Source organism: Bufo bufo, chromosome 5 (genome assembly GCF_905171765.1).
Source record: "Bufo bufo chromosome 5, aBufBuf1.1, whole genome shotgun sequence".
NCBI lineage: Eukaryota > Metazoa > Chordata > Amphibia > Anura > Bufonidae > Bufo > Bufo bufo.
In genome coordinates, this window is record NC_053393.1 from 136,321,651 (window position 1) to 136,346,543 (window position 24,893).

A 24,893-nucleotide genomic window follows, 5' to 3' on the forward strand; every position below is an offset into this window, starting at 1 on the left:
ACTAATTTGTCTGTTACATATTCGGGTGAAATTCCCAAATTTTTGGCTGTGATATACCCCTGCTATACCTAGTAGACATGTAAAAACATTTCACTAATTTGTCTGCTACATTTTCGGGTGAAATTCACAAATTTTTGGGTATGATATACCCCTGCTATACCTAGTAGACAGGTAAACATATTTCACTAATTTGTCTGTTACATTCTTTAGTGACATTTGACCATTTTTGCCATAATTAAACCCCTGCTCTGCATAGGTGATGTGGTATGTTTCCACTGGACTTGGAGGTCGAGTGGAGGGGTGGACAATAGGCGCAAAGACGCAACCAGAATTTTGCAAACCAATAGGTTTTTATTGTTAATGTGACAACGCGTTTCGGGGTTCTGCGGACCCCTTTTTTAAGTCTGTCAATTGAATGTGATGTTAGAGGTTACACCTTGTTTAGTGGGTTGCTCCCCTATTTAAAGTTTGTTTATTTCTGGGGGCAGGCGTGTCCTCCTCTAACAATCCTTCACTATGGAGCTTCCTGGGCTGTAATTTCTACCACAATGCAGCAGTCGGGCTCCGTGATAAATAAACAAACTTTAAATAGGGAAACAACCCCCTCAACAAGGTGTAACCTCGAACATCACATTCAATTGACAGACTTGAAAAAGGGGTCTGCAGAACCCCGAAACGCGTTGTCACATTAACAATAAAAACCTATTGGTTTGCAAAATTCTGGTTGCGTCTTTGCGCCTATTATCCACCCCTCCACTCAACCTCCAAGTCCAGTGGAAACATACCACATACACTGACACAGTCGGCGGCCTGGCCTCCACCAAAGGTGAACACGGACTAAATCAGCAGCACCAACCAGCTAAACTCAATCACTCTTATCCGCCTCCATTACAGTTGCACCGAATTTTAGGTGCAACAATAACAGGTGAGCAGAACCACTTTTCCTGTATTTGGAGGCTTGTTTTTGAACTTACTCACCCTATGAGCGCCTTTTTCTTCTTTTAGCCAAATTTTTGTCTGCATAGGTGACAGGGACATAAATTTCTAAAAATCGTCTGTTACATTGTCAGGTGACAGTTTACAAATTTTGCCGTATACAAACCCCTGCTCTGCATAGGTGACAGGAAATTCAATTTCAAAAATTCTTCTTTAATTGACGCGTGCCACCTCCTTTACTTGTAAGCTTCGGCTTCAATAATTTGTCCCACTTTTCCACTTGATCAACATTTAATTTCATCCATTGACCTCCCTTGGATGTGATATCTCTTTCTCACGCTCCCTCTCCGGCCTGGAACCCTGATTCGCCGATAACCATGATCAACATGGTAGGCTCAGGAAAGAACATCGAAAGTTGATAGAGAAGATATCCAAATGGATCGTGGACGTCACGGGGACGTGCGATCAGTCAGAAGTTTTCTAGAGTCAACAAAGTGGCAGGAGGGCCTCTCCTGTCTAATGTTTCCAAATCTAAAATACCCCAGTGACATTCCCTATAATTTTTTATTAATCATTCCAATAACAGGGCATCGTAAGAGTCCTGTATTGTTATTTATCGTCACTACCTCCTCTAGTCAGGAGTGGGTAATTGCCTCGCGCCCCCTCCTTTCCTTGGATTCTTCCGTTTTAATAGCTTCTCCCACATTTCCGTTTGATCACAATTACATTTTATCCATTGATCTCCCTTGGATGTGGTATCCCTTTCTCACACTCCCTCTCCGGTGTGGAACCCTGATTCGCTGCTAACCGTGATCAACATGATAGGCGCAGAAAAGAACATCGAAAGTTGATAGAGCAGATATCCAATTGGATCGTGAACATCATTGGGACGTGCTACATGGTGGGGCAGTATGTGTGCACACGCCTACATGTACTGACTGATGGGTTTGTCCCTTCAACTTCTGGGTCTCCAAATTGGACACATGGCCTGAGCTTGCCCTTTACACCTTTGAGGTGCTTGCCTGCCCTGCAGCCAGTGTATTGTCTGAACGTGTGTTTAGCACGACTGGAGGGGGTTATCATAGGTTATATTTCCCAATGTTTTGGGGTGTACCCTAATTTAAAAAAAAATAAAAAAAATGTAAACTAAAAACCAGTGTAGGCTACCTCCTCCTCCACCGCCGTTTCCACCTACACTGCCACATCCACTGCCTCCTCAACCTCCTACTCCATATGGACCTCGTCCTCCTAGATCAAGATTATTATTTTTTATCTTTACGTTTTTACGTATTTTATGTTATTTCCCTATCCACATTTGTTTGCATAGCACTTGCCATGCTCTTAACCACATTTTGCTGGCATTTGCAGCCCTCTAGCCCTTTCCATGAAATTTTTAGAGCCATTTTAGTGCTCAAAAGTTTGGGTCCTAATTGACTTTAATGGGGTTCGGGGTCAAGTTCGGGTCAAGTTCGGGTCCCGAACTTGAACTTTTTTGTGAAGTTCGTCCGAACCCGTCGAACCCGAAGATCCAGGTGTCTGCTCAACTCTATTAAATAGTCTTGAAAGCTTGCTGTGGTACATCATTGCAGTGTTACTACTATACCTAAGGCTGGATTCACAAATCTGGTCTGGTATGATTTTTTACAATGGAATCCCATGGTGATGAACTCCACTTAGGATGTTCCTCTGAGGCATATGTTAAATGCAAACACTTCACATGCACATGTTGCACATGATACAAATACCTGATGTGAATCCATTTTCCTCCACTCTAATTTTAGCTAATACTGAATGGCAAGGTCTAACTAAACTATTTTAGGGTGATTTTCTTTGGAATCTGTTACTGCCTATGAGCACAATAAGCTCCTCTTACCTTAGCTAGAAGATTTTATTTCCTCTCATCATACACCAATTGGCTCTCATTATAGTTACTCTTGGAGTTGAGATTGTTTGCTATTTGTAAATTTCCTTTCAGTGATAACAAGAGTAAGTTCAAGCTTAGTTTGCAGCCTAAGAGTCTATTATGATACTTATATGCTTAAATATTATTACGCTTTTGTTCCGCTGTATTATCTATACATGGAAATACAGTTGGGGGTTAAATTGAAACTGGCTTGCTCATTTATTATCTTCGCTGAGTGTGTTTCCGCAAGTGTTGCTGTTATAACAACATGAATAATTTTGAAACCACCTGTTGGCTCAGTCAATATGTTGTGTACCCTTGTGTGGGCAGGTATTGATAAACACCAGCTTTCATCCTTCTCAGATCATTTCAATGCTAACAAGTGCAAAGCTTTCTCACCACATGTCCTCGAGAAAAAAAAAAAAAAAAAGATAACAGAAAATAAACCATGAGAATTTTGCATTTCTAACAAGTGTGAGCTTTAAAAGCAATTCCTAATTGTTTTCTTCAAGTGCATGTACAGTGATTTATGTCTGTATCACAGAAGGCTCCCTCTTTGATATACCCAATGACTGATTCTTGTGTTTTCTTTTATTGTACAGTGGAAGAAGATTCTCTAGAACAAGAACTCAGGTAAACTACTAAACTGAGCATACATATAAACACAGCACTTTTGGTTTTGCTCCCATTTTGCATTAGCTGAACTCAAAGATCTAAAACATTTTCTACATACACAAAAGACCCATTACTCTCAAATATTGTTCACAAATCTGTCTAAACTTGTGTTAGTTAGCGCTTCTCCTTTGCCGAGATAATCCATGCCACATCATAGGTGTGGCATATCAAGGTGCTGATTAGACAGCATGAATATTGCACAGGTGTGCCTTAGACTTCCCACATTTAAGGCCACTCTGAAATGTGCAGTTTGATCACACAGCACAATGCCACAGATATCGCAACGTTTGAGTGAGTGTGCAATTGGCATGCTGACTGCAAGAATGTCTACCAGAGCTGTTTCCCATGCAATGAATGTTCATTTCTCTACCATATGTCGTCTCCAAAGGTGTTTCAGAGAATTTCGCAGTACATCAAACCGGCCTCACAACCGCAGACCATGTGTAACCACACAAGCCCAGGACCTCCACATCCAGCATGTTCACCTCCATGATCGTCTGAGAACAGCCACCTGGACAGCTGCAGCAACAATCGGTTTGCATAACCAAAGAATTTCTGCACAAACTGTCAGAAACCGTCTCAGGGAAGCTCATCTGCATGCTCGTCATCCTCATTGGGGTCTGGACCTGACTGCAGTTCGTCGTCGTAACCGACTTGAGTGGGCAAATGCTCACATTCGATGGCATCTGGCACGTTAGAGAGGCGTTCTGTTCACGGATTGGTCCCAGTTTTCACTGTCCAGGGCAGATGGCAGACAGTGTGTGTTACGTTGTGTGGGTGAGCGGTTTGCTGATGTCCACGTTATGGATTGAGTGGCCCATGGTGGCGGTGGGGTTATTGTATGGGCAGGCGTATGTTATGGACAATGAACACAGGTGCATTTTATTGATGGCATTTTGAATGCACAGAGATACCGTGATGAGATCCTGAGGCCCATTGTTGTGCCATTCATCCACGACCATCACCTCATGTTGCAGCATGATAATTCATGGCCTCATACTGCAAGGATCTATACATAATTCCTGGAAGCTGAAAACATTCCAGTTCTTGCATGGCCAGCATACTCACCGGACATGTCACCTATTGAGCATGTTTGCGATGCTCTGGATCGGCGTATACGACAGCGTGTTCAAGTTCCTGCCAATATTCTGCAACTTCGCACAGCTATTGAAGAGGAGTGGACCAACATTCCACAGGCCACAATCAACAACCTGATCAACTCTATGCGACGGAGATGTGTTGCACTGCATGAGGCAAATGGTGGCCACACCAGATACTGACTGGTTTTCTGCCCCCCCTTCCACCAGGAAGGCAAAACTATGCACATTTCAGAGTGGTCTTTTATTGTGGGCAGTCTAAAGCACACCTGTGCAATATTCATGCTGTCTAATCAGCACCTTGATATGCCACACCTATGAGGTGGGATGGATTATCTTGGCAAAGGAGAAGTGCCCACTAACACAAATTTAGACAGATGTATGAACAATATTTGAGAGTAATGGGTCTTTTTTGTATGTAGAAAATGTTTCAGATCTTTGAGTTCAGCTCATGCAAAATGGAAGCAAAACCAAAAGTGTTGCGTTTATATTTTTGCCCAATGTATTTATAGTGTATGCATTTTAATGAACAGATTAGATGTGTGCTTTCTATAGGTTCAATACCTCAGTATTATTGAAATCAATAGTGTAATTATACACAAAATATATTAGCTGGGATTAACCATTGTATAATAATAGTCTTATGTATGTAGTAAGTGGTGAAAAAGACCAGTTTTGGGGGAAAAAACATGATTGTTTGAGGACCATATGAGGCCACTAGTGGTTGTCACTGGAGTTTCATTCTGTCTAAAGTTCTAAAGGGGTTGCCTCCTTTTGTAGCCCTTTATAGGACACTTGTCAGGGGTTACAGCCACCACTGCAATCCCACAGTGGTGGCTTTGTCAACACACTGCATAATAAAGCCCCGGCCTATTTGGTGTTTGGGATTGCCAGAGTGCACATAGCCAGACATGCCCAGTAACTCCCGTTCTGGCAACTGGTCTTGAACAGCTCCAGGCAAAGTAAGTAGCCTTTGATGATGGTCAAGAAGAGAAAATGTTGCTCCAGGCATGTAAAGGAATAAAATATTATGGGAGACATTTACTGAGACCAGAGTTTTCCACGCCCATCTCAAGTCCCTCTGCACTGCCATTTAAGTCATTTTCCATGCAAAAAACTGGCGTGGAAAATGCCAAATGGTGTGGGTAAGCTGGAACACCCACTTCCCCAAACACGTCACGCTCCCTTATCTCACCACTTTGGAAAAGTGGCATGAGCTGGGAATGGGCTGGAGGCAGCTAGCAGCTTCAAGAGCACACATACACAGGCAAGGCTAAGGATTTAATTACCCCAGCACAACTTGCCTGTGCCATCAGTTCTGAATGTGTGCCTAGCGACCAATGGGAAAGCATTGAATGGTAGAGGTGAGACAACCCCTTTAAGTCTTCTGTGGGAATTAATTTTTTTTTCGGATAACCTATTTAATTGGAACACATCTGTATGGAAAAGTTTTAAGTAATTTTATTTATTATTTAATGCACTTATATAGTGCTGCAATACTCTACGGCATTAAACAGACATTACTATCAAGCTGTCCCCACTGGGACTCACAATCTAAGTTCCCTATCAGTATGTCTTTGGAGTATAGGAGAAAACCGGAGTATCTGGAGGAAACCCACACAAACACAGGGACAACATACAAACTCCATGCAGATGTTATCCATGGTTTAAAACCTTGGACCCCAGCACTGCAAGGCACCAGTGCTAACCACTGAGCCAACGTGCTGCCCAAGCAAAAAACTGTTATCCAGGACATTAACATTTGGGACAAAATTTAAAAAGAGAAAATATAACAAACTTACAAACATTAATCTAATTTCTTTACAAAAACTAAATTTTACCAACTATTTTAGTTCTGTACACCCTACCACCATTTTTCTACTTATCAATATTCCCTCAATATTCCCTATTTCAATTACACAACCTCCAGTCTTAGTTCATGGAAACCACATGTATAACAGATGCTGGCTTATGCACCAAGTTCTCTCCTAAATCAATATGAATGAAAATTAGGTATGTTAGAAGACTAAAGTTTGTGGTCACCAAGACTGGATTAGATACAATTTGATGGATATAGATAGGAAAGAAAAGGGCATCACACAGGAGTCAGGACAAATATTTCAATCATGATATGTTAATATGATGGAAGATTAGAAGAAGGATGAGAAAAGGAAGATTCAACCATAAACGCTTGTTTAAGGTGGAAGGAGTGCATGAAAATACAGTGTATTCAGTAGATTATAAACATCACATTTAAAGTGTCTTTATGTTCATAATGTTCATCAGCTTTCCTCTGGTGGAGTTGAGAAGTCATGTTCAATCCAGGCCTTGTTCATTTTTATAAGAGTCAACCTGTCAGCATTTTCAGTTGACAGGCTGACACGCTTATCTGTATAATGCCACCAGCAGCACTAAATACCCCACTCAGAGAAAACGCTGGGGGCAGGGTAGGCCAGCACCTCCAAGGCATAGAGTGCCAGGTCGCGCCACGTGTCCACCTTGGACACCCAGTAGTTGTAAGGCACTGAGGGATCATTGAGGACGCTGACACGGTCTGCTATGTACTTCTTAAATATCTTCCTAAAATTTTTCCCTCCTTGTGACATTAGGCCGTGCATCAGGGTGAGGGTGCTGGCGGGGTGTCATGAAACTGTCCCAGGCTTTGGAGAGTGTTGCCCTGCCTCTGTTGGAACTGCTGTGTGCTCCCCTCCTCGGTTGGCCAAGGAACTATGGACTCTGCTGCCAGTGTTGAAAATTTTTGGAGCAATTTTTCAACAAGGATCTTCTGGTATTGCACCGTTTTGTTCGTCCTCTCCACCAGAGGAATGAGAGATGAGAAGTTATCTTTGTAGCGGTGGTCGAGAAGGGTGAACAACCAGTAATCTGTGTTGTCTAAAATGCGTATAACACGCGGGTCGCGGGAAAAGCAACCAAACATGAAGTCAGCCATGTGTGCAGGAGTACCAACAGGCAAAACTTCGCTGTTGTCATCAGGAGGATCACTCTCAATCTCCTCATTCTCTTCCTCCTCTTCTGCCCACCCACGCTGAACAGATGGAATTAAACTTCCATGGGTACTACTCTCTGTAGCGAAAGGCAACCGTCTTCTGCTCCTCCTCCTCATCATCGTCCAATTTGCACTGAGAAGACCAACTGAGGGTGGTCTGGCTATCACCCTGTGTAATGATTTCTTCAATTTCCAACTCTTCCACATGCAAAGCGTTGTCCTTAATTGTGAGCAGCAAGCGTTTGAGTAGACACAGAAGTGGGATGGTTACGCAGATAATAGCGTTATCGCCGCTCACCATCTGTGTTGATTCCTCAAAGTTTCTTAAAACCACACAGAGGTCAGACATCCATGCCCACTCCTCACTTGTGAATAGCGGAAGCTGACTGGAAAGGTGACGACCATGTTGCAGCTGGTATTCCACTACTGCCCTCTGCTGCTCACAAAGCCTGGCCAACATGTGGAACGTGGAGTTCCAGTGCGTGCTCACGTCGCACAACAGCCGGTGAGCTGGCAATTTGTAGTGGTGCTGCAGCGTTGACAGACCGGCTGAAGCTGTCAATGACTTGCGGAAATGCGCACACACGCATTACACCTTCACCAGTAGCTCAGGCAAATTGGGGTAGGTTTTCAGAAACTGCTGAACCACTAAGTTTAAGACAAGGGCTAGGCATGGGATGTGTCTGAGCTTACAGAGCTCCAAAGCCGCCACCAAGTTACGGCCATTATCAGACACAACCATGCCTGGTTGTAGGATGAGTTGCGAGAGCCACAGCTCAGTCTGGTCTCTTATCCCCTGCAACAGCTCTGCGGCGTTGTGCTGTTTGTCTCCTAAGCATATCAGCTTTAGTGCGGCCTGTTGCCGCTTCCCCACTGCAGTGCTACAGTGCTTCCAGCTACCGACTGATGACTGACTGGTACTGCATGCGAATAATTCGGAGGTGGAAGTGGAGGAGGAGGCGAGAAGTGGGATTTGGAGCCACTAACATAGGTGCTGGAGAAATCCCTGTTCAATGTAGGGCCCGCAATCCTTGGCATCGGTAGCACCTGTGCCATCCCAGGGTACGACTCGCTCCAAGCCACCACAACATTCACCCAGTGTGCCGCAAGGGAAATGTAGCATCCCTGGCCATATGCACTTGTCCATGTGTCCGTGATTAAGTGGACCTTCCCAGTAACTGCGTTGGTCAGAGCATGTGTGATGTTACGGGACACATGTTGGTGTAAGGCGGGCACGGCACACCTTGAAAAATAGGCTGGGAACTGCGTAACGAGGGACGGCCGCCGACATTAGGGTGCAGAAGGCCTCAGTGTCCACAATCCTAAATGGCATCATTTCTAAGGCCAGTAATTTGGAAAGCTGCGCATTTAGTGCTATGGCCTCTGGGTGGATGGCTGGGTATTTTTGCTTACGTTCAAAAGCCTGTGGTAAGGACATTTATATGCTGCGCTGGGACACGGAAGTGGATGTGGTCGCTGATAGTGCTTGCGAAGGTCCACGTGCAGGGCAAAAGGCATCTGGGCCTGCGCCTTCAACAGGAGATTGACCAGCACGTAACACAGGGGAAGAGAAGGCAGTGGTGTGATCCGCAGACACAGATTGTGGACCCAGACGTTCGTCCCACTTATTACGGTGCTTGGATGCCATGTGGCGGATCATGCTGGAGGTGGTGAGGTTGCTAGTGTTCACGCCCTGGCTCATTTTCGTATGGCTCAGGTTGCAAACTACTATTCTTTTGTAGTCTGCACTTTCCTCAAAAAAGCACCATACTGCGGAACATCTACCCCTTGGCAAGGGAGATTTGCACAAAGGGGTGCTCCGTGGAACAGTTGAGGGCCTGTTTGCTGTGGCCCGCCTTCTCCCTTTTGGCACTCCACTGCCTCTTCCAGCCTGTTGGGGTGCTGCAGATCCCTCCCCCTTTGTACTGCTGTCCTCGCTCGGCTTTCCACCTTCCCAGGTTGGGTCAGTGACCTCATCGTCCACCACCTCCTCTTCGACTTCCTCACTCTGATCATCCTCCTGATTTGCTGACCTAACCACAACCTCAGTGATTAACAACTTTGTCTCATCCTCTTCATCAACCTCTTGAGACAGTAATTGCGGTTGACTCATTGGCAACTGTGTCTCATCATCATCCACCTCATTAAACACTAATTGTCATTCCCCATCGTCATGTTATTGTGACTGTGGATACTCAAGAGGTTGGGAATCCGGGCACAAGATCTCATGTCCCTCTTCAAGCGTGCGAGGGCCAAATCAAGTAATGGCAAAGAAGAGGTCATCGGAATATCCGAGTGTGGGATCACTTGTTGGGCCAGACTGTACATAGTGGGAGGATGGAGGATGAGGGTGAGGATTGTGTTGACCAGACTCCTGGCTACTGAGACTGGACTTGGAGGAAGACAGGGTGGTGCTTAACCGACTGGAAGCATTATCTGCTGCAATCCAACCAACCAACTGGTCGCACTGGGCTGACTTCGCAAGCGTTGCCCTGTGCCGCTCTGCAAACTGGGACATGAAGCTAGGTATCATGGATAATTGTCTTTCTTGTGCTCTGGCAGCAGGCACAGTTTCTAGACGCCCAGGGCCACGGCTTCTGCGTGCACCATCAGCATCACGGCTACTTTCCCGCCCCTTACTGCTCGCCTTATTCATTTTAAATGTGATATATGCTTGAAAGTATGTTACACGTAAAATAGCGTAGGATTTGGAAGTGTAAACATTTACAAAGGTATTTGTGATGAGGAAGTTCGCAGTGTCTACGGAAAAAGTGCACTGGATGTCACTGATATTTTAGGGATGCGCAGACTTTAAACACGAGATGTGGCGTGGATAATTTAACTGTCTGCAGTGGACACTGTCTACTGAAAAAGTGCACTGGATGTCACTGATATTTTAGGGATGCGCACACTTTAAACACGAGATGTGGCGCGGATAATTTAACTGTCCGCAGCGGACACTGTCTACTGAAAAAGTACACTGGATGTCACTGATATTTTAGGGATGCGCACACTTTAAACAGGAGATGTGGTGCGGATAATTTAACTGTCCACAGTGGACACCGTCTACGGAAAAAGTACACTGGATGTTGCTGATATTTTAGGGATGCGCACACTTTACACAGGAGATGTGGTGCAAATTATTTAACTGTCCGCAGTGGCCTATTTCACGGTATTTAGCGCAGGATGTGCTAAAAATATATTGCTGCTGTCACCACAATAGTCCTTAAAAGGACTTTCTATTTTACTCCCTTCACTGTCTGTCCCTTCCTATGTACAGCTCTCCCTAACACTGAGCAATTTAGCGCAGGTTGCGCTACAAACATATATTTCTGCTGTCACACACAATAGTCCTTAAAAGGGGACATCCTAAAATATTTAATGTGAAAATGGCTTACTGTAGCTTAATGTACCATAATGTGCCTAAACCTCAATAAATTGCCTTGAAACTTTGCACAACCTAAGATCTCAGCTTCCCAAACATATCCTGGAAGTTTCATGGGTTTTGGCTACCCACAAGGCAAATGAGTGACATTAAGCTTGTTTTTTGGGGAACTTAATGTGGCTTAACGTACAAAAAACAACTCAGATGTTAACCAATTTCCCCCAAACGTCCCATCCTACTAGACTCTCTCTATGCCAACATATTCTGAAGATTTGGGGTAATTTGATAAAACATACTAAAAGTTATTTACATTAAACTATTTTATTACCATCCTAAAACATTTAATGTGAACAGCTTAATGGAAAAAGAGCTAAATGCACCATAATGTACATAAACCTCAATTAATTGCCTTAAAAATTTGCACAACTTAAGTTCTGTTATTGAGTGACGTTAGGCATGCATACCCCCTACTACCTTTTGTTCAGCGGCTATTAGAAATGTAAAGGATTATTCACAAAGCTAGCCGCAGGATCAGCCATAGCTCCGGCTCAGGTCTTAGTCTATCTTGGATGTGGTGACGCATTGGGGATCCCAGCATGCATCTGTGGTTGCTGGGCCTCTAATGAGTCCCTGCACCTTGTGAGGAGGAGTAGGCTACCTCCAGGTACACCTGCATTTAATTTATCGACTGAATCAATATGTTCCCATTTGGAGACTCATATAAATAGAGCTAGGACCACACTTTACAGAGATGCCTTGACGGTAGCAGTGTGGCGTCTACATATTTTTGGCTAAGGGTTTGTGCAACTCAAACCTCAGCTTTTAATGTATACTGTCAGACAGGGTAATTTGTTTTGTTGCGGGCCAGCTGGCAGGTGTGCTGGGGATTTATTGTGTTTTCTATTGTTGTAAGCCTTCCCATGTGCACCCCGCTACCAAGGCTGGTTATAAATTTATGGGGTTACCATCTTTTTCCAGGTCTTAGCTCAGTCTCTCTCCAGGTTTGGCCTGAGGGTGGGAATGCTCAAGTGTAGGAAAAGTTTGACTAAGACTGAAGCCTACAGGACGCCTCACATGCTGATTGAGGAGTAGGACCAGGGAACCTGGATGTCTACCATAGGTACATGGTACTGAGATGGACCTTAGGAGCAAGTCTGGTGCTTCTGCTACTGAAGATCTCATGCCTATCACTATTCAGCTGTTGCTCTAATACCCAGTGTCAGTCTGTGCTCCTATACATCTGAGTTGTTTTTTGTACGTTAAGCCACATTAAGCTCCCCAAAAAACAAGCTTAATGTCACTCATTTGCCTTGTGGTTAACCAAAATCCATGAAACTTCCAGGATAGGTTTGAGAAGCTGGGAACTTAGGCTGTGCAAATTTTCAAGGCAATTGATTGAGGTTTAGGCACATTATGGTACATTAAGCTCTTTTTACATTAAGCTAAATGTTTTCAAAAAGGAATAAAATAGTTTAATGTAAATAACTTTTGTTATGTTTTATCAAATGAACCCAAATCTTCAGAGTATGTTGGCAAAGAGAAAGTCTAGTAGGATGGGAAGTTTGGGGGAAATTGGTTAACATCTGAGTTGTTTTTTGTACGTTAAGCCACATTAAGCTCCCCAACAAACAAGCTTAATGTCACTCATTTGACTTGTGGGTATCCAAAATCTATTAAACTTCCAGGATAGGTTTGGGAAGCTGGGAACTTAGGTTGTGCAAAGTTTCAAGGCAATTTATTGAGGTTTAGGCACATTATGGTACATTAAGCTACATTAAGCAATTTTCACATTAAATAAAGGACTTTTGGGTCTCTGAAACCTTTTTGTACAAAAAGAAATATTCAATTACACTCCCTACACTCTCTGCCCCTTCCTCTGCTCAGCTCTCCCTGACTACGAATGAGTCAAACATCCGTCACCGGGTGCTATAGATGACGCTTTCTGGCCAGCCAATCACTGTAATGCCATTAGCCAACATGGCTACTGGCATTACAGTGAGGGCAGTACTTACCTGCACGTTTATTGGCTGCATAGCAGGCAAAAAACGTGCGAGGAGGAGACTCAAGCATGGCGCTCGAGCACATGCGGTACTCGGCCGAGTACCGCCCTGTGCCGAGCATCGAGAGGCTCGAGCCAAACGGACGTTTGGCAGAGCATGCTCGATCAACACTAGTCATATGGTGATTTTGTGCACAATTTGTTTGAATACACCATTATATACGTGGATGAACCTATTGTAAATGTTTCTCTGTCCCTTTGCAATCTAGGAAAATTACCGTCTTGACTTCAACTATACTTTTGACTCACTTTACACATTTGTTACTGTGAATTGTTTACATTGTTTACTTGTTTTAATTGTTTTAAAAATATGCAGTACAATGATAGTTCTGGCAATTCATACTTTCCAAGAATTTCAGAATTGAATTTCAGATCTGAAAGTCAGAGTTTTATGATACTTTTATGTATTGATATACATAGATTCATACAAGGCTACAAACAATTGCATAAATTAAATGTTACCATAGCAACTAAGATCAAGTAACCTATACACCAAAGTAGTGTGGACAGTTGAGAAAGGTTACTATGTGTGATCTGAAATGTTTTTTTGTACTCTGACCAATGTAACACACATTGGGTTCAGTACATTAGACATTTGGCAGCTATGAGAAGTTTTATTAAATTCTTTTTATTAAAGATAAATAAAAAAAAATGTCTACTTTGATGTCTAGAATAGCTGTTATTGTTTAGGGAACTAAAACAATGAAAAACATATTCATATACAGATATAGCCATGAAAAGTTCAAAATGGTTTTTTTGCACTTTGAATAATCTGGAAACTAACATAGTAATTTACTTATCGATCAATGCAAGTTCCTAAGAATCACCCAGGTCACCAGGTAGTAAATGTCCTTAGCCCCGTTCGACTTTTAATTAATATTTTTCTTTACATAAATCATAAAAATATGTTTTTTTTCTATGACCAATTAACCATTTAAAAAGCATTTCTATAAAAAATGGGGAAAAGTTTGAGCCCCAGTCAATGTATATCACTATGTACATCACACAAACATGCCGAGGTCAGGGTGAGGCACAGTTTGTACAAATCGATTATACAGGTCTGAGGTATGGGCTGGCAGGAGAGGGTCATAATGGTAAAAAGGCACAGGTTGGTATACAGGCAGACAACAGGAATAAACTCCTTAGCAGTAATTTAGCAAGCTAGGAACTTGCTAGGCAAGGAGGACAGGCTAGCAATTAATGCCAAAGCTGATTAACAATTAGAAGCAGCCATGCAGCAGCACACAGACCAAGGAGAGGAGTATAGTGGTCGTCATGGCAAAGTGGGAGCAGTAGTAGTTCAATGGATATTGTTCCTAAGAGTAGTAGTCGAGCAGCAATGCACATGGGCTGCCAATGTAACAATAAGAGAATCTTTTTTAAAAATTCCACAGTTGGTTGATCTCAGAAATTTCACCATATATCATATAAAGAGGGTCAGAGCTCCATTTTTGCATTTTCCTGAGCTCCAGATAACCTGCTTTTCTTCATATAGCTTCAAGGATAAATAATAAAGTTTTGGCTTTCTTCATATGGATTTATACAGCTTATACAGAACATAGCCAAGTGACAAATGGATAATGTGTTGTATATGAACAAGTTTAAGTTAAAATGATTTATAAATAATTAACATATACCTTCAAATTGATATAGAATATCTATAGGAATTTTTTGATAAAATTATGCAGGTATATTATTGAGTTCCTTTTAAGCTAATCTTTTATCTACAATTTTAGATACATATTTATTCTTTTGTAATATTATATAAAAAGAAAATGCTCAAAGTAAAGATATAAAATATTATGCACAAGCAAGCGTGTTTTTTAAAGCAGCCTGCAAAAAGTTTAAGATATAAAATGTCAACAAAGATGTTGTTCATATAGGGCCAACTTAATTTGAATGACAATTAGGTCTGTTAGAAGCCTAAAGTTTGCAGTCACCATAACTGGATTAGATGTAATTTTATGGATACAGATAGGACAGAAAAGGGCATCACACAGGATTCATGACAAATAGTCATGTCATTATCAGCCTTATCATCTATTTTGTATAAGAAAAATTCATATACATTTTTTATGGAAGGATCATAAAAGTTGCAAAAAATATTATGTTGAATGTTAAAGTAATGTCAAAGATATGTATTAGGATTTAGGTCATATGGTGATTTTGTGCACAATTGTTTTGCAGTGATTCAATACACCATTATATACGTGAATGAACCTATTGTAAATGTTTCTCTTTCCCTTTGCAATCTAGGAAAAGTACCGTCTTTACTTCAGCTATACTTTTGACTCACTTTACACATTTGTTACTGTGAATTGTTTACATTGTTTACTTGTTTTAATTGATTTAAAAATATGCAGTACAATGATAGTTCTGGCAATTCATACTTTCCAAGAATTTTTAATTTGAATTTCAGATCTGAAAGTCAGAGTTTTATGATACTTTTATGTATTAATATACATAGATTCATACAAGGCTACAAACAATTGCATAAATTCGATGTTTCCATGGCAACTAATATCAAGTAGCGTATACACCAAAGTAGTGTAGACACTCAAGACAGGTTACTATGTGTGATCTGAAATGTTTTTTTGCACTCTGATCAATATAACACACATTGGGTTCAGTACATTAGACATTTGGCAGCTATGAGAAGTTTTATGAAATTATTTTATTAAAGATAATTAAAAAAAAATAATTCTACTTTGATGTCTAGAATAGCTGTTATTATTTAGGGAACTAAAACAATGAAAAACATTTTCATATACAGATAGCCATGCAAAGTTCAAAACGTTTTTTTTTTGCACTTTGAATAATCTGGAAACTAACATAGTAATTTGCTTACAGTTCAATGCAAGTTCCTGAGAATCACCCAGGTCACCAGGTAGTAAATGTCACTGGCCCCTTACCACTTTTAATTAATATTTTTCTTTACATAAATAATAAAAATGAATTTTTTTTTCTATGATCAATTAACCATTTAAAAAGTGTTTCCAGAAAAAATGGGGAAAAGTTTGAGCCCCAGTCATTGACACAAGGCACAGGTTGGTATATGGGCAGACAACAGGAATAAACTCCTTAGCAGTAATTTAGCAAGCTAAGAACTTACTTGCTCAGGCAAGGACAGAGAGGACAGACCAGCAATTATTGCCAAAGCTGATTAACAATTAGAAGCAGCCATGCAGCAGCACACAGAGCGAGGAGAGGAGTATAGTGGTCGTCATGGCAAACATGAGAGCAGTAAATGAACATGAAAAATGTTCCTAAGATTAGTAGTCGAGCAGCAATGCACATGGACTGCCCATGTAACAATAAGAGTATCTTTTTAAATTTTTTCCATAGTTGGTTGATCTGAGAAATTTCACCATATATCTGTAAAGAGCTAAATTTTAGCATTTTCCTGAGCTATAGATAACCAGCTTTTCTTTAAATAGCTTTACGGATAAATAAATGTATCTACACTTTTAGATACATATTTATTCTTTTGTAATATTATATAAAGGCCTCATGCACACGACCGTTGTTTGTTTCCTCGTCCGTTTTGCAAATTTTGACGTTCTGATGCGGACTTATTCATTTCTATGGAGCCGTGGAAATTGCGGATAGACAACTGTTTTGTATCCTCGTCCGTGGTTCCCTTCCACGAAAAAAATATAACCTGCCCTATTCTTGTCCGCAAAAAACGGTTTGCGGACTCATTCAAGTCAATGGGTCCGCAAAAAATGTGGATGCACAACAGAAGCCATCCGTATGTCATCCGCATCCGCATTTGTTGCAGATCAGTTGCCTGGCAACCTGAGTCCAAGACTTTTTGGCAATAAAAAAAAAAATAAGTACAGGAAGTTCAAACTGCCAGATTGCCAAGCCTTCGTGATTGCACAGTTTGCAGAGTGTGCTTTTGGCAGTCAGTGATTTATCTCTTCCAACCAAAAATGCCACGTTGGAATGTTGAAAAGTCAATATCTTTGGTACAGGAAAGGCCCGAGCTGTGGGACACCCGATCCCCTGTCTATCAGGATCGGGTGAAAAAAGAAGCATCCTGGGAGAAAGTGGCCCGTCGCTTGAGAACTGGCGAATGGGAGAAACTGATCTCAGAGGTCGTGCTGAATTAGGTAAGTGCAGTGCAGTATTTGTGTCCTGCCCCTTTGTTGTCCCTAATGATTTTGCTAGTACTTCCATGAGTTCTGCATGTTTATTTGTTTTTTTTGTGCACTTTTTACCAGACACCACCATGTTTTAATGGCTGTTCCGACCTTACCTACTGCCCACAGTAGTAATGTCTACCCAGCATGTGCACTTTATAGTTTGGGACACATGTGGCCCTGTTGGAATTCATCAGCAAACATCTGTCTACTTCCCATATTATAAAGTAGTCTTTTTCAAAGGCATAGCACAAATAATCTCCTCCTTCCTGCAATTATTGAACATTAGGATACCCACACCTGCCCTACTGTACGATGTGCTGTGCGATCTCCCCTTTTTGCACTTTTTGAAAGCGATTTGTTTGGCTTTTCATTTGTGGATGTTAGATTACATTTTTTTATTTTTATTTTTTTATCATTTTGATTGTTTGTTGCTTTCACAGTGAAGAACACAAAGACTTGGTGGAACAGCTGCCGGGACTAGTTTCAGCATGAGCTGAATGAAAGAGGCCGCAGTGGTGATGGAGCTACAAAAAAAAGGCCTTATTTGTATACAGACCACATACAATTTCTACGGCCTGTGATGGAGTTGAGGCCGTAAGTATTGTTTATTTCAAATAAAATTTATGGAACTGTAAATGTCATTGTCCACAATGAGAATATAGCATACCTTTCTTCCAGGTTTGGTCTGCTATCTATGATGCCGGTGGCATATTTCAGATTTTCTTTGGTTGCTTTTACACAGGATGCACAGTTCTACCAATTTTTGCAGCCAATACTTCATAATCTGGGTTAACGATTGTTGTAACTCCTTTTTTTTATTAGGCACAGAATCGTGCTGAGACATTTTTTGTAGTTCATTTCAAAATGTGTTAATTTTTATACAGTTCAAGTGGACATGCAATTGATGTGGTTTTAAATGTTTTGGAAAAAATATTTTGTTTTGTTTTATTCCTGTACTGTTTTGTCCTTTTACATATGTTAAATGTTTGCTTCAAACCCACCAAAGTAAAAATTCACTAAATGTCTGTTTGTAAACTTTAGCAAGCAATGCCAATCTCCCTCTCCCTTTTTTAAATAAACCAGGGATGCTCAACCTGCGTCCCTCCAGCTGTTGGAAAACTACAACTCCCACCATGCCCTTGTGTAGGCTGATTGATGGGTTGTCCGGGAATGATGTGAGTTGTAGTTTAGCAACAGCTGGATGGCCGCAGATTGAGCAGGCCAGATATAGAAGGAGAGAATATCAGCACTTGGTTAGCTCCTGAATGTGTCTACATGTTTTTGAGCTGGATAGCTCAAAACACCCAGAAACATTTGATTTTTAGTTTGCACACTGTACAAAGCAACAGTTTTTCAATGGTTATTCTATGCAATGTGTCCTTAATTTTTGAGGTCCAACTTAAACATTTTGTACCCTTTTGTGATCTATGCTGCCTCACCTTATAGTAGACATACAGCAGTATGTTTTCAATAATAATACTGTGTCCGTGATGTAATTTTTTAAGACATTAATATACGGTATGTTATCATGTCTTTTTTCAATACAGTACTGTGGACAATCTTGAGGACCCGGAGGACTCAGATTTGGGTGGTGACAAAACTCCAGCAGTATTTTCACCAGAATCAAGTCCAGCACCAACGCCAGCTGTGGAGCAAGCCCAACAGGCCATGACAACTGGCGCCGTTTCAGAAGACAGCCCTCAAGCATCCCATCAGCCTTAGCCCAAGAGAAGGAGGAGTGTCCGACAGTCTTCCTCTGGGCTAGTGACTCGGGAAATGATAGATGCCCGAGTTATAGAGTTCCTAGCCTAGAGGAGAACTGATGGACAAGAGGAATCATTGTTGAGGCGGCTGGCGCCATTACTGAGGCATGCCCCTAGTGAGAGGCATAATTTTTGTATTGCCTCCGTAGCACTAGTATTTAAAATGTATGCCTTTACTTACCAGGGAGACATACATTCTCTAATCAATAACTTACAAAGGCAAATCACGATGCCCGCCTCTCAACAGACCACCAGCTACCAATATCCTCCACACCCACCCCATGGTCCACCTTTTACCGCCCAAACTTTCCGCGGGTCCCAAGTCCCCAACCCCCCCCTTGCCCAGTCCAGTAATGTGGGCAGTTATTCTACTGGGTCCGGCCCAGGTACGCCCAATATCATCATATACCCCTGGGCTGTTCAGTAGAGAATTATTAGAGCTGTAAATTTTTCATATTCTTGTTTTCATTTATTTAAATTTATCTTAATTTAATATTTTCTGGAATTGTGTTTCTTTTTTGTTTGGGGGGGGAGGCGTGGGTTTAAGTAAAAGTTTACTTGAAACTGTCAATTGTCTTATGTTCTTGTAAAAGTTCAACATAACATAGACACACAATACTTCAAGTACTATCACTTTATTTATCCACATAATTTGTTAAGTAATAATCTTTAACTGAGGTATTAGAAGGTTTTTGAAACCATATAGTAAATATAATAATAATGTTTATAATAGTAGACTAACATAAGCATTATTATTCATTATATTGCCTATTCCTAATTTTAGGTCCCAAAAATCTCAGCCCTCAAGCCCACATTAAGGGTCCTCATTCTCTTGCGAGTCCCTACACTCAACTACCACATACATTCAATTAGCTATCTTGAAAATAAATAAAAACTAACGAGCACAGAAGAAATTAAATACTGCCACAAATAGCGTCCATCTGCCATGCCAAGGACCCCTCTGGGCTGAAAAAGTTGTCTGCATAGAGTTCCCGAACTGCAGTCCCAGGTCATCTATTCGGGATCCTATCCAAACCCAAACCTGCTGACGTAGGAAAATCTTCCATGTCAACAGAAGAGGAAGCTTCATGAATCTTGGTGAAGTTGTGTAGAACAACACAAGCTTGAATCACCAGGGTAGCATTCTCTGGATCCATCTGTATGGATGACAAAAACACCCTCCACTTGCTAGAGAGTATTCCGAAAGCGCACTCAACATACTGACGGGCACGAGTCAACTGGTAGTTGAAAATACACCTCCTGACATCCAAACCACGCTTCGGGAAGGGCCGCATAACATGGTGAGTCATGGCAAATCCTTCATCCGCCACAATCACAAATGGAACCAGTAGACCTGAATATCCGGGTGGTCTTCTGGACTCAGGTAGGGCAAGCTGGTTGGCACGAAGCCGCTCACCCATTCTAGAAGCACTAAAGATGCGAGCATCTACTGTGTTTCCATAGGCCCCGATATCAACCATTATAAAACGGTAGTTACTGTCAGCAACAGCCATAAGCACTACCAAAAAATATTGCTTGTAATTGAAGAATCGAGTCCCTGAGTAAAGAGTCTTCTTCACCCGAATGTGCTTGCCATCCATTGCCCCGATGCAATGCGCAGAAAGACTGATCTGAACCCAATCGTCCGCCTTGGGCTGTGGCATCACCGTCTCTCGGAGTTGATGCCAGATGACATGGCAAGTGTGACACACAATCAGAAAAATCGTTGAGGTTCCTAAAAGAAACTCAAAATGCAGGGATGAAAAAGAGTTACCAGTTGCCAGGAATCTGTATAAAAAAAGAAATGAAAGGCATATCATTAACTATCCAAAAAAAAGAGACATCCTGAACATGGTTCCATGGTTGATAGGAGACATGTGGTAAACAGTATATGTCCATTTTAAAAAGCAAATCAATTTATCTTCCAAAATTGGCTGTATGATCCAAACACTAGTAACAATGGTTACACCTACTGTGTTGACGCCATTTCCATGCAGAATGTATGGACAACATAGGATGATGTGAACACTGCATGATGATGACGTTGGCAGACCAGAAATTGAAAATCTTTATAAAAAAACACAACTACCTTTATTAATCTGGGCAGGTTATGTGGCAATGATTCAAATAAACAATGGTAATTTACAATGGCACAAAAAATGGGACAATGAAATTCAACTTCAGCAAACATTAGCACATGTCTAACACCAGCCATTTTCAGAACCATGTTACTCATGACAGAAGCAGGGCACATGACTGATAACTATAAATAACATATTGCTTACCTCATTGTGACGATGAGCCTTTCCTCAGGAGAATTGCTTAACCTTATGTTGGTGTCCTGGAAGCGGAGGACAGTACGTAGAGACAACAGCAATCAATCAAAAGTAGACACTGACATCCGACAGGACAAAAATAACTTCTCGGGATGCTGATGAAGATCTGTGTAGAGCGTATGGAAGTGTCCTTTCCGGTACAGTTGGGAAACAATGGGGTGGACCCAAAATCACTGCCTTCTACTTGGTTCCTCATCCAACAAAAGGGACAGCTGTCCCCATCACCGAGAAGCCAGTGCAGTACGACCTCTTCCTCAAAGTCATCCGCCATGGTGTAACCAAGACGCAAAAATTGAGAATCAAAGAACAGCAAAGCCAAGGAATCAAACAAACCTCTGTACCCTGTAAAGACTACAGAAAATGGCTACCAAAGAAACACTCAGGTGACCAGCATATACACTCACCTAAAGAATTATTAGGAACACCATACTAATACGGTGTTGGACCCCCTTTTGCCTTCAGAACTGCCTTAATTCTACGTGGCATTGATTCAACAAGGTGCTGATAGCATTCTTTAGAAATGTTGGCCCATATTGATAGGATAGCATCTTGCAGTTGATGGAGATTTGAGGGATGCACATCCAGGGCACGAAGCTCCTGTTTCACCACATCCCAAAGATGCTCTATTGGGTTGAGATATGGTGACTGTGGGGGCCATTTTAGTACAGTGAACTCATTGTCATGATCAAGAAACCAATTTGAAATGATTCGAGCTTTGTGACATGGTGCATTATCCTGCTGGAAGTAGCCATCAGAGGATGGATACATGTTCTCATTCTGTTTACGCCAAATTCGGAATCTACCATTTGAATGTCTCAACAGAAATCGAGACTCATCAGACCCGGCAACATTTTTCCAGTCTTCAACAGTCCAATTTTAGTGAGCTCGTGCAAATTGTAGCTCCTTTTTCCTATTTGTAGTGGAGATGAGTAAAACCCGGTGGGGTCTTCTGCTGTTGTAGCCCATCCGCCTCAAGGTTGTGCGTGTTGTGGCTTCACAAATGCTTTGCTGCATACCTCGGTTGTAACGAGTGGTTATTTCAGTCGACGTTGCTCTTCTATCAGCTTGAATCAGTCGGCCCATTCTCCTCTGACCTCTAGCATCCACAAGGCATTTTTGCCCACAGGACTGCCGCATACTGGATGTTTTTCCCTTTTCACACCATTCTTTGTAAACCCTAGAAATGGTTGTGCGTGAAAATCCCAGTAACTGAGCAGATTGTGAAATACTCAGACCGGCCCGTCTGGCACCAACAACCATGCTACGCTCAAAATTGCTTAAATCACCTTTCTTTCCCATTCTGACATTCAGTTTGTAGTTCAGAAGATTGTCTTGACCAGGACCACACCCCTAAATGCATTGAAGCAACTGCCATGTGATTGGTTGACTAGATAATTGCATTAATGAGAAATAGAACAGGTGTTCCTAATAATTCTTTAGGTGAGTGTATACCTGTATCCTGGTTGGGGATATTAAAATCACACTATTTTCACCTTAATATTTTTTTGGGCGGTCCGCAAAAAAAAACAGAAGACACATGTAAACACAACGGTAACACAAACGGCAACAGACAACGGAACAACGGATCCGCAATTTGCGGACCGCAAAACATATACGGTCGTGTGCATGAGGCCAAAAGGAAACTGCTCAAAGTGAAGATATAACATTTTATGTACAAACAAGGGTGTTTTTTAAAGCAGCCTGCAAAAAGTTTAATGCTTTCGGGACCAAACCATTTTTCACCTTTCTGCCCAGGCCATTTTTAGCAAATCTGACATGTGTCAATTTATGTGGTAATAACTTTAAAACGCTTTTACTAATCCAGGCCATTCTGAGAATGTTTTCTCATCACATATTGTACTTCATGACCGTGGTAAAATTGAGTCCAAAAATTAAATTTGTTTTAATAAAAAAATTTAATTTCTCTACTTTTATGATAGATAGTAATAACTCAAAAAATAGTTACTGCTTTACATTCCCCATATGTCTACTTCATGTTTGGATAATTTTGTGAATGCCATTTTATTTTTTGGGGACGTTAGAAGGCTTAGAAGTTTAGAAGCAAATCTTGAAATGTTTCAGAAAATTTCCAAAACCTACTTTTTGAGGACCAGTTCAGGTCTGAAGTCACATTGTGAGGCTTACATAATAGAAACCACCCAAAAATGACCCCACTTTAGAAACTACACCCCTCACGGTATTCAAAACTGATTTTACAAACTTTTTTAACTAGTGATGATCGAGTATGCTCGGACGAACACCTGTTCGGCTCGAGCATCGAGATGCTCGGCACATGGCGGTATTTGGCCAAATACTGCATGTGCTCGAGCGCAATGCTCGAGTCTCTGCCCGCACGTTTCTTGGCTGCTACACAGCCAATAAAAGTACAGGTAAGTACGGCCCTCACTGTAATGCTGTAGCCATGTTGGCTGCTGGCATTACAGTGATTGGCTGGCCGGAATGCGTCATCGGGTGCTATATAGTACTCGATGACGCATGTTCGGCTCATTCTTAGTCAAGGAGAGCTATGCTGAGGAAGAGACAGACAGTGTAGGGAGTGAAATAGGAATAATTTTATTAGAAAAACTTTTCAGAGACCCAAATGTCCTTTTAAGGACTATTGTTGTGTGTGGCAGCAGCAATATATATTTTTAGCGCAACCTACACTAAATTGCTAAAACTTAACAGACCCAAAAGTCGTTTTAAGGACTTTTGTGTGTGGCAGCAGCAATATCTTTTTTTAGCGCAAAATCTGCTAAATGGCGAAAACTTTTCAGACCTAAAAGTCCTTCTAAGGACTATTGTGTGTGGCAGCAATATCTATTTTTAGCGCATCCTACTCTAAATAGCGTACAATAGTTAGGCCGCTGCAGACAGCGACATTAGCTGCGCCACATTTCCAGTGTAAAGTGTGCGCATCCAAATAAAATCTGTGACATCGAGTGTACTTTTTCCGTAGACAGTGTCCGCTGTGGACAGTGACATTAGCTGCGCCATATCTCCAGTGTAAAGTGCGCGCATCCCAAAAATATCTGACATCCAGTGTACGTTTTCCGTAGACGGTGTCCGCCGCCGACAGTGACATTAGCTGCGCCACATCTCCTGTGTAAAGTTTGCGCATCCAAAAAATATCTGTGACATACAGTGTACTTTTTCAATAGACAGTGTCCGCTTCTGACAGTGACATAACCAGTGCCATATCTGCAGTGTAACGTGTGTGCTGAAAAAATTTATCTGTGACATACAGTGTACTTTTTCCGTACACGGTGTCTGCTGCGGACAGTGACATTACCAGGGGCACATCTCCAGTGTAACATGTGCTTTTAAAAAATTTATCTGTGACATACAGTCTACTTTTTCAATAGACGGTGTCTGCTTCTGACAGTGACATTACCATGTCCACATCTAAAGTGTAACGTGTGCGCTTTAAAAATGTATCTGTGACATACAGTGTACTTTTTTGTGTAGACGCTGCGGACAGTGACATTACCAGTGGTACCTCTCCTGTATAACGTTTCCTCTTCCCAACACAATCCACAATCTTCACCCTGATCCTCCTTTCTCCCACTATGGAGAGTCTGGGC

The 24,893-nt window shown here is 41.7% G+C and overlaps 1 long non-coding RNA gene across 1 annotated transcript; it reads right to left on the reverse strand.

Moving 5' to 3' along the window:
* Positions 1-4,102: 4,102 nt before the first annotated feature.
* Positions 4,103-18,427, reverse strand: LOC121001843. Its single transcript, XR_005779154.1, has 3 exons — positions 18,291-18,427; positions 12,050-12,054; positions 4,103-4,114 (listed from the first exon to the last, which is right to left on the reverse strand). It is a non-coding gene; the product is annotated as an uncharacterized LOC121001843 (long non-coding RNA).
* Positions 18,428-24,893: the final 6,466 nt, after the last annotated feature.